Source organism: Vanessa atalanta, chromosome 3 (genome assembly GCF_905147765.1).
Source record: "Vanessa atalanta chromosome 3, ilVanAtal1.2, whole genome shotgun sequence".
NCBI classification, from domain to species: Eukaryota; Metazoa; Arthropoda; class Insecta; order Lepidoptera; family Nymphalidae; genus Vanessa; species Vanessa atalanta.
The window spans coordinates 12045182-12060871 of NC_061873.1; the positions used below are offsets into that span (position 1 = coordinate 12045182).

A 15690-nucleotide genomic window follows, 5' to 3' on the forward strand; every position below is an offset into this window, starting at 1 on the left:
AAACGTATTCATTCATTATTAAAACATAATTTAAAAGGTAAATTCGAAATAATTAAAAATGTGATTTTAAATGATTTCGAATTACGAACAACGTCATGTGCGTAAAACTCATTGCCAAAGTGAATACTAAAAAAACGATACTGAACGATGTTCTCCTAACCAATTTCAGTCACCACTCTGCGCGGTATAAATCATAGTTCACAAGTGTGAGCGCAGAAACAAGTGAATTTCATATTCCCTTACTCATAATCCGATGGGACGGAACTGGATTGGCTTGGATATTCGAAATTCAGCATAATTACTGAATTCGGACTGTCTGCAATGGAAAACTGTGGGAATATATCATTGCTTCGTCAGCATCAACCCATTAGTCTATGTCATCAATTCAAATACATGGTGCTAAGTATATTTAAATTAAACGAAGAGAAAAAAACAAAGATTGTTGAGACCTTTTTACAGAATTACAGAAGATAAATTGCTCAATTTTATTTGGTGTACGAAATTGAGTCACCAAAAAATTTCATGATATTATGTAAAAAAAATGTATTAAAATAACGAGAATCACAAGACGTACGTAATTCGTTAATTTAGTAACATTGTAATGTATATTAAACGAATAAATAACAATTCTCATCAATATCAATACTTAATATATTAATCATAATAATTAATAATTTATTAATAATTAATGATTTATATATTTAGAAGTTTTATCCTCCCGCGGCCTCGTGTATTATATGTTAGGCATAAAAAAGAAGCCTTGAGTAAGCTTTCTCCATACAATTTAATAAAACTCAGAAAGGGCAACAAACAATCAGATAGACAATCTAACGATTACATTATTTCATGCATCCCGAAACCGAGTTTTCTATAATAAATACTTACAATGCTTCAAATTATAAAAAAATATGTTGAAAGAGTTAATTCAAATCATGCGGCATTCATTCAATTGGCGTTAGCTTGTATAAATAGAAGTACTCAAAGATTTTTTAGATTTTGTGTATTATTTAAATATGAATAAAATTGTATCAGGCGTGTGAATATAAATCACATATTAAATGATTAATTTAGGCGAACGCTGTTATTTATACCGAGAGCAAAAACATAATTTATGAAAATATTTTTATAAAACTGAAAATAAAATCATTTATGTGTATGTACATCTAGAAGAAAAATGTCGTAATAACAAACCGGACAAGATAGATTAAGTATGTGGGCAGAGCGGCAGCATTGCGACGAACCCTTAAGTTAATGAGAAATTCCAAAAAGACACGCTAGCACGCCTTGCCACTGACCAGCTCTCAGCTGGGCCTGAGCGCCTTCCAAAATCGAAGTCAAACATTAGTGCAGTAGTAGGCAACGGGCGAGAGGCCATCTATATATAACGCTAATAATAATAGTATAACGACTAAATCTTCATACATACACTCACTACACTGGGTTTTTTATAAGTATCCGTAACTCTACGTCATTCTACGTCTGCGAGTAAATTCCTCGAAATACCATCCGCCTTATGCAATTCATCCGATGTTTTGAATACATAATCCCAATATAATCAAGGACGTTCGATAAAATTTTCAGGAAAAAATATCACGATAATCAAGACAGTTATTCGTGGAACACTTAAAATTTAACATGTTGGAGAAGCGTAGGTCCGTTAATGATTTAATGTTTTTGCATAAACCAATCCACTATTCGATAGACTCGCAAAAGTTACAATATCAAATTTATATTAATTTTCCAAGAAAGATTCCGCGTCAGCCAATTCAAAATACCTTCGCCGTTCCTTAATTTCGTATAATTGTAGGGTAGTCTTCGCAAATGACCCGATTTATGAGAAGCTACAATGATAACGCTTCGCGTGACATTGTATTTGAATTCACAATAGTAATCGTTTTAAGAAAATTTTATATAAGCGACCTCGTTGATGTAATTCGTAGTTAACGTATATTTAACGAACGACATGTCGTTATCGGTACGAGTGTTTAACCGAAACGCGATAACAAACAAATACACTTACAAAAGTTCCACTTCATTAACTGCGCTGGTTATATTTGCATATTATTAATTTAACGTTAAAAATTACGCGTATTACTTGTTAATTAATTAATTTATATATACTTATGGTGAAGTTTTTTAAGGGTCGTGTGTTAACTTGTACATAAGTATATTTATATTAGACTCTATTTACGAGATATGACGTCATCGTTCACGTAAGTCGCCATGCTGGTCACGATATGGTTTTGTGAAATGACTAGTCGTAAAGCGCTTTCCTGGCTGTGAATTAAACTTAAATATTGCTATAATATTATTAAAACAAAAAACAATAATCCTTATTCCACGGAATGATTTATTTCTAGAATATATATCATAGGAGTGCACCCGTTTGGGCTTGATAGGAGGATAAATGTATCTTCACATGTATAATTATTTAAAAATATGACGATTTCTTCTTAATCGCTAGATAGACTTCGTCCAATCCAGTCTTGATAAGTGCTATGCACTCATCATCTATTCTATCGCTAAGCAGTAATACTCATTGTTGTGTTCCGGTTTTAAGGGTGAGAGAGCGAGTAACAAGTACAAAGGAAGTGACATCGTAGTTCTCAAGGTCATTGGCAATGTTAGGAGTTTTTAATGTTTCTCGTGTGATTATCACCCTTAGAACTGAAACTCAGGAAGTATCGTGTAGTATATGTTACGAACGTGTGGTAAGAGAGATTTGTACAAATCACCAACTAAAAGCTATTCTTAATCAACATTAATACTTTGTGATAAGATTTGACCTTTGATATCATGGAATTCAAAACGCGTTAAAATTAATGAATGGTCTAGTCTAGGCTCTGATTTAGAATATCGCGTCTTTTATATTTATAGTTCATTATAAACTAAATATAAGCTATTTAACATAATATTATTACATCGATCGGGTTTTTTTTTTTAATTCAGGGTGTTTGTGTTGGATATGTGTTACCGGACCCTTTAAATTGTACCCTCTATGTTGTGAATTGTGGCGACCTAATTTACCGGCCGAAATGTGGAGAAATCCTTTTTGCGTTTTGGTTGGGCTTTGTGCAACCATTTCGGTAGGTAGTAACTACTCATCATATATACTATCGTCACAAAGCAATACTTAGTGTCGTTGTGTTTCGGTTTGAAGGGTAATTGAGCTAGTAACTACAGGCACAAGGCACATAACATCTTAGTTCCCATAGTTCCCAAGTTTGGAGGCGCTTTGGCGATGTAAATATTGTTAATATTTCTTACGGCGCCAATGTTTGTGAGCGGCGGTGACCAATCACCATCCAGTGCACCGATTTCCCGTCAGCCTACCTATGTCATAAAAAAATATATAATTTATAAATCATTTTATGAGAAAATTCCGAACGTACAGACGACATTAGATGCATTTTACATTACTCCTGCTTAAGTGATGCTCAATAATATATTATTTACAATATTTTATTTCTGTTTAATTTCAATACCAGTAATGGATGACATCAACTATGGAATAATACATAATGATGTCTGCTATAAATAATCCATTTAATAATTGATACTCGATGTAACTAGATAATGTCGATGTGAACAAAAGCGTATAAAAACTAATCTAACTAATATTATGATTGAGAATTTATTTTTTTAAATAAAATTTTTTTTCACGTCAGAACTGATCAACTTCGTTATTAATTTTTGCAAACACAACCTGAACAGTGAACATCCGCTCGCTGCCGCCCTCTTTCACACGCGTGCGAAGTCGCGGGCGGGACTTTGCGAAGAAGACTTTGTCATTTAAGGCACTGAGTTTTTGTAAGTTTCAACATGTCGAAGACGAATTAATTTACTTGTTTTGTTAATAATATCTTAAAAATATTCTTATTTTGAACTCCTTTTGTTCATTTTTTTTACTTGTAAATAAATGATCTAATGCCCCCTCTTGTATACTGTATTGGTATTTGTAAAAGTATTCTTTAAGAAGAAACTCAAAACTCACCGCGAAATACGAGAGTGAAATGTCAAAAAATGATAAGCGACATTGACAATGATAATTGTAATGATACGTACGTAAAATGACGTTTCACCATTTAATTAGAGAGATACAAAGTGAATTCTTACACTGCACTGCTTATCTAAGATTCGTTATTTTTTAAGTTATACTAAATTCTTTATAAGCCCAATAAAAAGGGTAAATACATAAAATGCAAAATAAAATATAACATACGATAATTTCGACGTTGTGATGAAAAAAAAGTTATTATAATCAGCCGAAGCCATTACTTTTCGATAAAATATGACGTCATTAATTACTAATTGAATTTTCAACGCTGAGTGGGAACCCATAAATATTGTTCAGGGAACTTGATGTATTTTCAATAAAAAGCAATATTGAAATGAAGTTAAGTTTTACTCATAATTTAGACTGCGATTTGGTTATATTGTATACTTCAATATTGATCGAATGTGTTCATTAAAATCGTTCGCATACATTGCAATATTTTCTACGCACCTTTTATTCGCAGCTTTACAATAACGCGCCCCCTTCCTGAAACCGGCTTTACCCTCTAGGGGGGGCCGAGCACGTGTGTATACGCCCCTCTCTTTCCCGCTCTAAACTTAATACGTATCGCGGTCCCTTTCTAACTCCAACCGATCAGCGCACGCATTGCAGGTGAATTCGCTTTTTAGTCTTTAGTTGCTCTCTGGCTGTGTCGTGGGCGGGACGCGTCGACTCTTGCCACATTTCCCGCGAAAAATTACGTGTTCTAACGCTGCTACGATACATTCTATTATATTCTGACTTAGAAAAACGTTTCCCTGTCATAGTAAATTATGTTAATGTGTGACAATTCGTCTATGTGTATTTTTGATCGTGTTTGCTAAAATCTTTGAGTGATTTTATTCGTATAGAATCGATAAGGGTCAGTGGTTCACGGATTTTCCGAGGACTTATCGTATCAACGTGAGTATTTTGTTTATTTTTCCACAGTATTTTTGTGTATAGGACGCAATTTGGATCACAATTTTTTATACTTAATTTTTCATTTATGAAGTTCTTCATAATTAAACTTTAGTCTTTACTAACGCGATAACAATAATAATAAATATTGAGCTGTAAATATATTTTATTTCGATTTTAAGTGTAAATGTATTTTTGACGAGTTGAATGGAATATAAAAAGTCCTTTGTTTTCATTTTATATTCGTTCTAAATAAAATAAATTTATCGTTAAAGGGATTAAATATAATTGATAAAACGACACCAATAAATTGTTATCAAATAAAGGAATTGTTGTGAAATAGCAAATTAAAAATACAATGTATTCTTGAGTACGTTTATCAACGAAATTCAGGTAATACGATAATTTATTTAAAAAAAGAAGGAGCAATTAATCGAAACCAGTTACACTACTCGGGCTGCTTATCTTCGAATTATTTTAATTCCACAAAAAGTACTCGAAACATTTCGCAAATTTACAACAAAAAATATTATACGTTGTGGCGGGTTTCTGCAGGGACTATCAACTATCCGACTGTTAATATTGTTCAATGGTGAACTTTTAATCGATTAGTAGAATAGTAATGATTTATTTATTTGAATTATTTAGATCGATTGATATAACTCTCCCCTGTAACTCTTGTCGCGTCGTTATTTTTTTTCTTCATCCAAGTCCTAGACTACCTTAACATCAGCGCGTTCATAGTTCGCATCTGTTCCAAAGATGTTTATAATTTGTATGCAGCATTACGCTAGACGATGTCGTCTGAATCATAATTATAAAGTTATAATAACCTTTACCTATAGCAAACAAAACGTCGACCACATTTTACGCCCTCGATTAAAAAAACTCAAACTATCTCTATACCAAATTTCATCTAAATCGGTTCAGCGGTATAAGCGTGAAGAGATAACAGACAGACTTACTTTTGCATTTATAATATTAGTATATAGTGGGATCTTGTAGCTGCATTTTAAATCAGTTTTACCGATCTGCCGTTTATGCCGATAAAATAGAATTAAGTTGTTGGTTTTAGTACATGGTTAAAAAAATATGTTTTAAATGTTTAAATTTTGTAGGTATTAAAAATCGATGTTTTTGATTTATTTCCCATCACTATTCACTTCGACATATTAATACCTGCCGTCTGGAACACGTGATTTTTTTGTTGTCGTTGTCACGCGTAACTTTCAACAACAAAATTATACGCATAAAACACAATCGATTTTTATCAACAATGTTTATTTACAATCGAAATAATATTATTCTGTTTTATTTGCAAAATTTCGAAGAAGATTTATTTACTAGTACTATCGATAGTTTATATTCATTTATACAATATTTTCGTAACCCATATACTTTTTTTATATATCAGCTGGTGGTCAGTGTTGACTTAATGAGCGACTTGAATTTCGAATTATATTTAAACAGTATTTCGATATATCATTGTTAATTTATGTAAGTAAAACATAGGAATGATTTTAATAAAAAATCAATAGTAAAACCCACTTTATTGTAGAATTATTAGAAAAACGATGTTAAAAAGTTACAAATAACACGTTATGTTATTTGATATAAACCAAAAAGTTACATAATCTTAAAAAAAAACCATATTGTTATTAATGTAGCTAATTTGAGTAGACTCGCAGTCAGCAACATTGTTTTAAATCAAATGTTAAGCTACTATGACAAAGTATACTCAAATTAAAATACTACATACAAATAATCCGTTACCGCTATTTACTTTAACAGATTTTAAATATAATTATATTAAAAATTATTAAAGTACTTATGAAATTAATAATTTATAAATATTAATGTTTATAATTGAGCAAGAAACAGACGTTATTTAATTTTTCACACGTACACAATCCACACGACGTTTTTCCTGTTTTATTTATGAAGACTCGTAATTGTTGTGAATATATACATACCTATATATGTTGCAGTTGCAGGTAGGGCTTTGTTTTTTTATTTTATGGCAGTGGTTGGCGGACGAGCATATGGGCCACCTGATGGTAAGTGGTCACCACCGCCCATAGACAAAGGCGCTGTAAGAAATATTAACCATTCCTTACATCACCTATGCGCCACCAACCTCGGGAACTAAGATGTTATGTCCCTTGTGCCTGTGATTACACTGGCTCACTCACCCTTCTAGCCGGAACACAACAATACAGAGTACTGTTATTTGGCGGTAGAATATCTGATGAGTGGGTGGTACCTACCCAGACGGGTTTGCACAAAGCCCTACCACCAAGTGCATGTCAGTACGTATAGGTAGACCATATTTTCTACTGCTAAACAAAACTACTTAACATAAGAGGAAGCCACAAAGGAAGAAAAGGTGGCCTAAAGACGATGTAGCGGTTTGTTTTTGGTTAATATATTTTTACAGTGCTACTGTCTATGGGCAGTGGTGACTTAACATTTCAGGTGACACATTTTCTAATTTGCACATATAAAAAGGAGATGTATCTTGAGACACTCCGTTAGAACGAAGTTTCTTTAGATATATATTATGTATTAAGTAACAGAAACCATATGATAAATTAACAACGTTTGAGAATAATTAAATGCATAGGAATTTAAAAAAAATATTGTTAAAAAAAGTTTGAATATTATTTATAAAACCGTATACAATAGAAAAAGAAAAAGTGAGAAAGGTCGCTTGGACGGGTCGAAACGCCCTTACGTGACGATTTCTCCCAGTTCACTTTACTGTAAAAGCCGCGTAAAAGAACTTCGTTCCAAAAAAAAACAGAGCAATCCACTTTTACAAGCACACCACTCGATGCTTGTGTATATGTATGTAGGAAGATAATTAGCCTCGCTGCTGTCCTAAATAGCAAAATTACGGTAACAAAACTGACCTAACCTATTCTCTATTCCAACCACAAGAGAACAAAAGCCAAATAAACAACATTTGACATCAAATTGACGTGATATCATTGGTCGAAAGCTTGAATAATTAATCTATACTGTTCATTAAGAATTTGCGAAAAAATGGCGTTTTTAATGTCGACGAAACTGTTATGGGAACTTTGGAAGTAAAATTAAAGTTGATCTAAAATCAAAGGAATATCTAAGGTTTGTTTATCTTAATTCCTTCTTACATTGGAATCCGGTACAAACTGGTTTTGACCGGTAAAGAGTTTTCACTGTAACTATAATGTGTTCCGTACAAGAATATGACTCGCCGTTAAAGCAAAAAGTATGACGAAGTAATTACTTTCGATAGTAAAAAGCTGGACAGTTCTGTATAATCGTGTTTTGTTCAAAGTTTTTATGCATATTTCCATATTAAGTTACATATAATAAGACTTTAATGGCCGTGTATGTACAATAAATATACGTAAATAAAGAATACGATAATTTTTCACACTTCTGAATTTATTTTTCGTACTAACAGCTTAATTTGGTTTATTTAAAATCTTATTAATAATATCCTCCTGATTGATATTCTGTCAAGGCGTCTATTTATTAATTTGGCAAAAAATAATTATAATGGGTCATCGAAATTATCTTATGTGAAATTAATTTATTACTCAGGGAGTTGCAGAGAGTAACTTCCTAAGTTTTTATATTGAGTTTATTCTTGACGGAATATCTCTATATATTTTAATGTCTTAAGACACGATTTGAAATTCGAACATCGATATTTGCAGCCTTATAAACCAGTAGACCGAATAAAAAAAGTGAATTTATAAAAAATAAAGCTTAAAAATGAATTCCAATTTCCATAACTAAGTCAGCACAGAGCAGCTCGTCAAATATCGAAACAAACTTGATCTGTGAACTAGTTAAAGCGATATAAGGTTAGTTGTAACTAGTTAGGGCAAGAGTTTTTATAAGGAGCGGTTGATCCAGAAGAGATCGAAGCCACCAAGACAGGTCCAGTTTTTACATGCGACGTGCTCCTTCATAGCGTGTTGTCTGGAAATTAAAATAAATAATCATTCTACGAGCCGATGGTCCAGTGGCTTGAACGCGTGAACCTTAACCAAATATTAACTTTTGAGGTATTAACTCGGACACGTACGTCAACTTAGTAATTACGTTCTTTTGTTTAAAAAAAATAATTTTGGCAGTTTTGTCCACTTACCATCAGGTGGCATATTTGCCCGTCCGCATATCTAACATATACCATAAAAACAAGACGTACAACCAAAGATAATGTCAGAAAACTGATAATACAGTTAACAGGCAGATAAACGTAAATAATAAATTAAATCAAATCTCAATTGTCCAACTTATTTTAATGCGTGTGCTTAAAAATAATACCGACATTAATTTATTTCAAATAGGCACTTAGACGCACCTTTAAAACCTAATTTTACAGGATTGAATTATGCATAAGAATTTAATGCCTACCATCGAGAAAATCGACAAGAATCTCAGTAGTTTAACTCTTCTTAATGACATTGCATAATAAATTATATACAGTTTAATCACAACTTGCTTGAGAATACACCGAGCACTTTGAAAACGATACAATAATAATGATTGTCACGTGTAATTAAATTTCTGGAATTTAATATTTCTTCTAAGAATAATCAATTCATGACATAAAACATTTTCACGTTTTATAATGATGTAAAATTATAATGACCCGTATATATAAAACTCGATGCATATTTAGATCGTTTAAACTTAGTCGGGTAATAATTGTTTTGAAATTGAAAACATTTGTTACGTTAATAATTAATTCCCGATTAAATTGTTCTTCGAATTCTAATTAGTATAAGAAGATATGTATGAACTATCATATCATATAAATAATTATAATATAATATATGTACAAAATAATTTCAGTATTATTAATAATTCTGCTATATGCACATTGCACATACCTGTGCAGTGTAACAGGTAACTTTCATGATATTCTATTTATATAAGCAACTTTATTTTACATTGATGGTACTTAGTGGTAGGGCTTTGTGGGAGCTCTTCTGGGTAAGTTCTACCCACTCATCATGTATTCTATTTAGTGAAATAGTAATACTTGGTATTGTTGTGTTTGCTTTGAACTGTGAGTGAGCCAGTGTAACTACAGGCACAGGGGACATTTTTGGTCTAAAAGATGGTGGCGCATAAGTTATGTGAAGTATGATTAATATTTCTTATAGTGAGAATGACAGGTCCTGTCAACGTTGAAAATAATAAAATTAGTTATAAAAAAAGGTTTACTCCAAAACACAAGTATATTTTGAAGTTTTATGAAATTAAATGAATTTTAAGATAAATCTCCTCTACCGATCGGTGGGGAAATTAATGTGAGCATATATCCACTGAATCTCGTCCCTATATATTCAATAATATTTATTGCGGACGCCATAGATCCAATAGGCAATAATACAATAACGAGTCTAAGCCATATTTGTCGAAGTCGATTCATGCATTTAGCATCTATGCCGTAACATACATACATGCAAACAATGCAAACGCATTACTCTTCCCGTAGCTCTCGGCTCGTCTAATAAATCGAGACAATTGATGATTCTAACCGGACGATATTGTCGCTACCATACGAACGGAGCAGCAACGGCGTCTATTTTCATACACGTCCGCACCGTACCGCGACAGATAGTTGGCGAACGTCGAACTTTCCGCATTTTATTTTTAAAAAGACATTCTTTCCACTAGCACCTTTTGTTTCGTATTATGACTGACGTTTTTAAAAAGACCGCACTCGTATTGCCAAGGGAATATTTTCATATACGTAGAGCGTAGACGCAGCTGGACGTTTCCTCTATTCGAGACATCTCATTATCACCTCGCTTGGTTTACTCTACGTAAATTGTTTGTGTCGCAATTACACTATCGATAAACTGTATGACAGTCGCCGGACTTATATTCTAGCGTTATTTGAATTCATATTTAATAAATTCTTATATTTCTTGTTGGTGAAGTTTATTAGGTCTACTTTCTACATTAGTCATTAATAAAGTCTTGAATTAATGTTCCAGTTTAAATTTGATTTGGATTTCAAATTTGAATCAAACAAACAAATGCAAAATTATTGATTATTATTTTAAATAATTGATATAGGTACCTAATAATTAATTAATCCATCAAGTTTTTTTTTTTAATTCATGCGGTCTAAAACAAAAAATTGTTATAATTGACGAATGTCTGATGCCGTTGTTTTTACAGCAATTTTTTTCCGTCTATTTCATTTTTTAAGGTTATATATTAAAATTCATATGTACAACTCAATAAAACATTCATTTAATTTTGAAACGATGTGACGTGTAAGTATTCAATGTGATTTTATTTCCTTGAATTCCAAAAAAAGAATATCTTCTGTTTAAAATGTTATTTTGCTCACTTTCAAATTTTAATATTTAGAAGAAGAAAAACCATTTGATACTCAATGCGAGAATTCAAATTTTATAATTAAATCAAACTTAAAATTCTCCCTAATTAGTATATATTTTGGGTAAATTTTCTATTAATGTTTCCATTACGCAGCAAGAGTTTGCCGAGAAATTGAGAGGATTTAAAAACGTTTAATTGGTTCCCAGGGAACGAAAATACGTTTAGAAAATAATTAAACCGACCGAATATTCTTTCGAAATGTTCTTAAAGAAAATTTCAAGTAATTAAAATGTCTGATGGACCAAAGTATTTTATTTTCGTTGGCTTGCCAACACGCACAACGAATCGCGAATTGCTTTCGTACTCGCACACACATTGGTAAACCGATGACGTCACGATTATACATTAACTAAACTTTTAATCTAATTATATCTGCTAATATCAATGTATGTTATTTATTTCGGTATACAATGTTACGTAACGCTAAAAGTCTTGGCAATTAAAACGAGAATTCTTCAAAACTTGTTTCTCAAGTATTCGCTCAATGTTATATGCATCTGTAAGCTGATAATATATTTGATACTATAATTTCCAATATGTAAACATTTATTATACAGAAAGCGGACTTAAAATTAAAAGCATAGCTTACCTGCCAACCGTAGAAAGAGCAGGATAGAATGTTTGTATGTGTGATAAACAGTTTAGTAATACTCTTACATACAAATTCTACCAAATATATACTTACATATAATATATGTATAATTTATCTATTTTATAGAGAAGCGGACGAGCAGTTGGGCTCTGATTGTAAATGTTAACCATTCCTTAATTTGCCAATGTGCCATCAACCTTTGGAAATAAGGTGTGCTTACTCACAGTTCAAAACGGAACACAACAGTACAATGTACTGCTGTACATAATCTTGGATAAATGCTGGTGGTGGTTCCTACCCAGACTGGCTCCCACATAGCCCTGTAACCAAGTCAAGTTTTGTAGCTTTGAAAATTTAAACGAATGACTTGTTTCTTTTATTTATACGAATATACGTAGATATACAGAGTATCATATTTTTTTTTTTATATTACTTGTTCACGCTTCAGACATAAATACGCTATTTATATTATTATCATAAAAAAAACTATTCTAGTTATTTTATATCTTTGAGTTGAAGACTCGCTTCGGTGTGTTTATTTACAAAGTAGGAATACTCGAAGTTGTTTCAATATTTTCATGAAATATTATCGGTATAAAATTAATTAAATGTTTTAATGATTTTATTTGATCTGCTTATTATGATAAAAGTATAACACTAATTTCCTTTCTAGGACGAGGGTTCTATGTTATTATTCATACATACATACATTACATTAACAGCCTGTAAATTTAAATTTCCCGCTGCTGGGCTTAGGACTCCTCTCCCTTTGAGGAGAAGGTTTGGAGCATATTCCTCCACGCTGCTTCAGTGCGTGTTGGTACACAACACAACACACATGTGGCAGAATTTCCTTGAAATTAGACACATAAAGGTTTCCTCACGATATTTTCCTTCACCGCCGATCACGAGATGCACAAACTAAGCACATTAAGCACATGAAAATTCAATGGTGCTTGCTTGGGTTTGAATCCGCAATCATCGGTTAAGATGCACGCTTTCTAACCACTGGGCCATTTCGGCACTGATATTATTCCGTGGATACTTATTATTTTCTAAATAATGTTAAAAAATATTTCAACAGAGATATATCGATAATAAAAAGCTTGGAGTAATGTTCGATGTTTTTCAATAGTATACAATTATTTTGTATATTGATAAATGTAAGTGGATTTATCAAAGAGGATAACTGTTTTGTTAGTTCGTATCAGTTTTGGTTAGAATTTACGTTTCGATCTAGTAGCTTTACATATAATTTACATTAAGTTTACTATTATTAATATATGCAAAGTCATTTGACCTTTCTACGTATAATAACAAAGTAAAAAATTAAAATTACTTAAACTTGTAAAAAACCGTTACAAGCGGTCATATAATAACGAAGATCGACCTATTGCTTAATTAATGTGAATTTTAAATAGATCGCGAAAAAAGAAAACAAGAAAAATAAAAACGAACCAAGAGCGAATCGGTCTCGCGCACGAAGGGTTCCGTACCATTATCTATAAAAACGGCAAAAAGTAACCTTTGTTTTTTGGGGATATTTATTTTATTCTGTTGTAAGTATTTTATATTATAGCAGCAATTGAAAAAATATCATCTGTGAAAATTTCGACTGTCTAAATATTACGGTTCATGAGATACAGCTTAGTGACAGACGGACAGAAAGCGAAGTGAATTCTTAGTAATAGTGTCCCGTTTAACCCTTTGGTTACGGAACCCTAAAAATTAACTTATCGAAATAGATTTGATCAGATGCCGGAGTCTTGGGATCTCGTCCGAATATATAAATTCAAATGCAAGTGAAAGTATACACACATATTAAATCTAATGCTTTATCTTAAACAAAAGACAATTACATTACATTGTGGTCAATACGAAATTGTAACAAAAGCAATTGTAATTACCTTAGTTGTGAACAATAAATTGATATAATGTAGAGTTGGTGACTTGCTGAACAGTTGCAAACATTTGTATAACACTGATTTTGCTAATAATTATTTCAGTACAAACTAAATTTAATTTAACTTATTTCTTTCTACATATGTGTAATTGTATATTATAATGTATGGTTATGTAATTTTGTCTTAGTGTGTGTGTGCGTGTGTTTTTTATAAAATAAATAGATTACCAATGCCCATAGAGATTGGCGCTTTAAGAAATGTCAAGTATTCCTTACATCGCCAATGTCATGTCAATATCATATCCCAGTGTAGTCACACTGGTGCACTCGCCCTTAAAACTAGATCACCATACTAAGATACCCAGACGGGTTTGCACAAAGTAAACATCTCAGTATAGCAGTTACTTTTAAGCTTCCTCGTGTACGTTTGTGTAAATACGGCGTTGTGTATATCGGTTTTTAGCATCAGCGATGTTTGCGAAGGTCTCGTCTGAACTTACATTGACTATTGTGCAATCATAAATCTCATCCATTGTTCCGATATTTTGACTACAGACTATTTTGTTTCCTCTTCATGAATATCTTGAAACATTGTGTTTTTTTTCCTCTACATGATGAACTGTTTATCGTTCGCCTCACGATTTTAAATTTATGATGTTTTTATAAACTATATTTATATAGCTATAGCCGAAACGGCCCAGTGGTTAGAACGCGTACATCTTAACCGATGATTTCGGGTTCAAACCCATGCAAGCACCACTGAATTTTCATGTGCTTAATTTGTGTTTATAATTCATCTCGTGCTCGGCGGTGAAGGAAAACGTCGTGAGGAGGAAACCTGCATGTGTCTAATTTCAAAAAAATTCTGCCACATGTGTATTCCACAAACCCGCATTGGAGCAGCGTGGTGGAATATGCTTTAAACCCTCTCCTCAAAGGGAGAGGAGGCCTTAGCCCAGCAGTGGCAAATTTACAGGCTGCTAATGTAATGTAATATTTAAATATAGAATATAATACGCCTTTAAATTAATAAATTTGTTTTAAAATAATCGAGAGAGTTATTTAAATTAACGTACATAATGTATTTACAAATGGCAAAGATCACAAATCGATGTCCGTATTGGTATATGTTAATTTGATACCAGATTTCTTGTAATGAACACTTAAAATATTTAAATAAGTTAACTGACATTAAAAGACTGCAAGCAAAATAAAACACAACAGCTCGACCAATGAGAATAATAAAATAATAAACGTAATGAGATGATACGAATGACATCGTAAAAATAGGCACGTCCTTGCTTCGAACTTGGGTAGAGGAAGTGTGATATATATGTTCTTGTACATTCCAAGATAAAATCCATTCAAACTAATAGTCAAATTATTTTACAACGTACAGAACGAAAAACTATACTTGGCATCAAGGAACTTACCTTTTTAGTTCACATGCTTAGTGGCTCGTTGGGGATTTCATACTCAGCCAATTCCTATGGGTGACACTAGCCATTGCTCAAACGGGCTTTTTATTTCACCAACCCGCATTGTATCAGCGTGGTGGAATATGCTCCAAACTTTCTCCTCAAGGAGCCGAGATGGCCCAATGGTTAGAACGCGTACATCTTAACCGATGATTTCGGGTTCAAACCCAGGCAGGCACCATTGAATTTTCATGTGCTTAATTTGTGTTCATAAATCATATCGTGCTTGGCGGTGAAGGAATACATCGTGAGGAAACCTGCATATGTCTAATTGCAACGCAATTCTGCCGCCACATGTGTATTCCACAAATTCGCATTTTAGCAGCGTGGTGGAATATCC

At 32.5% G+C, this 15690-nt stretch overlaps 1 protein-coding gene across 3 annotated transcripts in view; it reads left to right on the forward strand.

Annotated features, from left to right (window-relative positions):
- The window catches only part of LOC125077436 (RNA pseudouridylate synthase domain-containing protein 2-like), a 408954-nt gene that overhangs the window by 265482 nt on the left and 127782 nt on the right, over window positions 1–15690 (forward strand). For 2 of the 3 annotated variants that reach the window (XM_047689399.1, XM_047689401.1), the window contains exon 1: window positions 4705–4960. The exons of the other annotated variant lie outside the window; for it this stretch is intronic. The gene's annotated coding sequence lies outside the window, so the exon portion shown is untranslated. Of the gene's footprint in view, window positions 1–4704; window positions 4961–15690 lie in introns of those variants that run through there. 3 annotated transcript variants of the gene reach the window in all.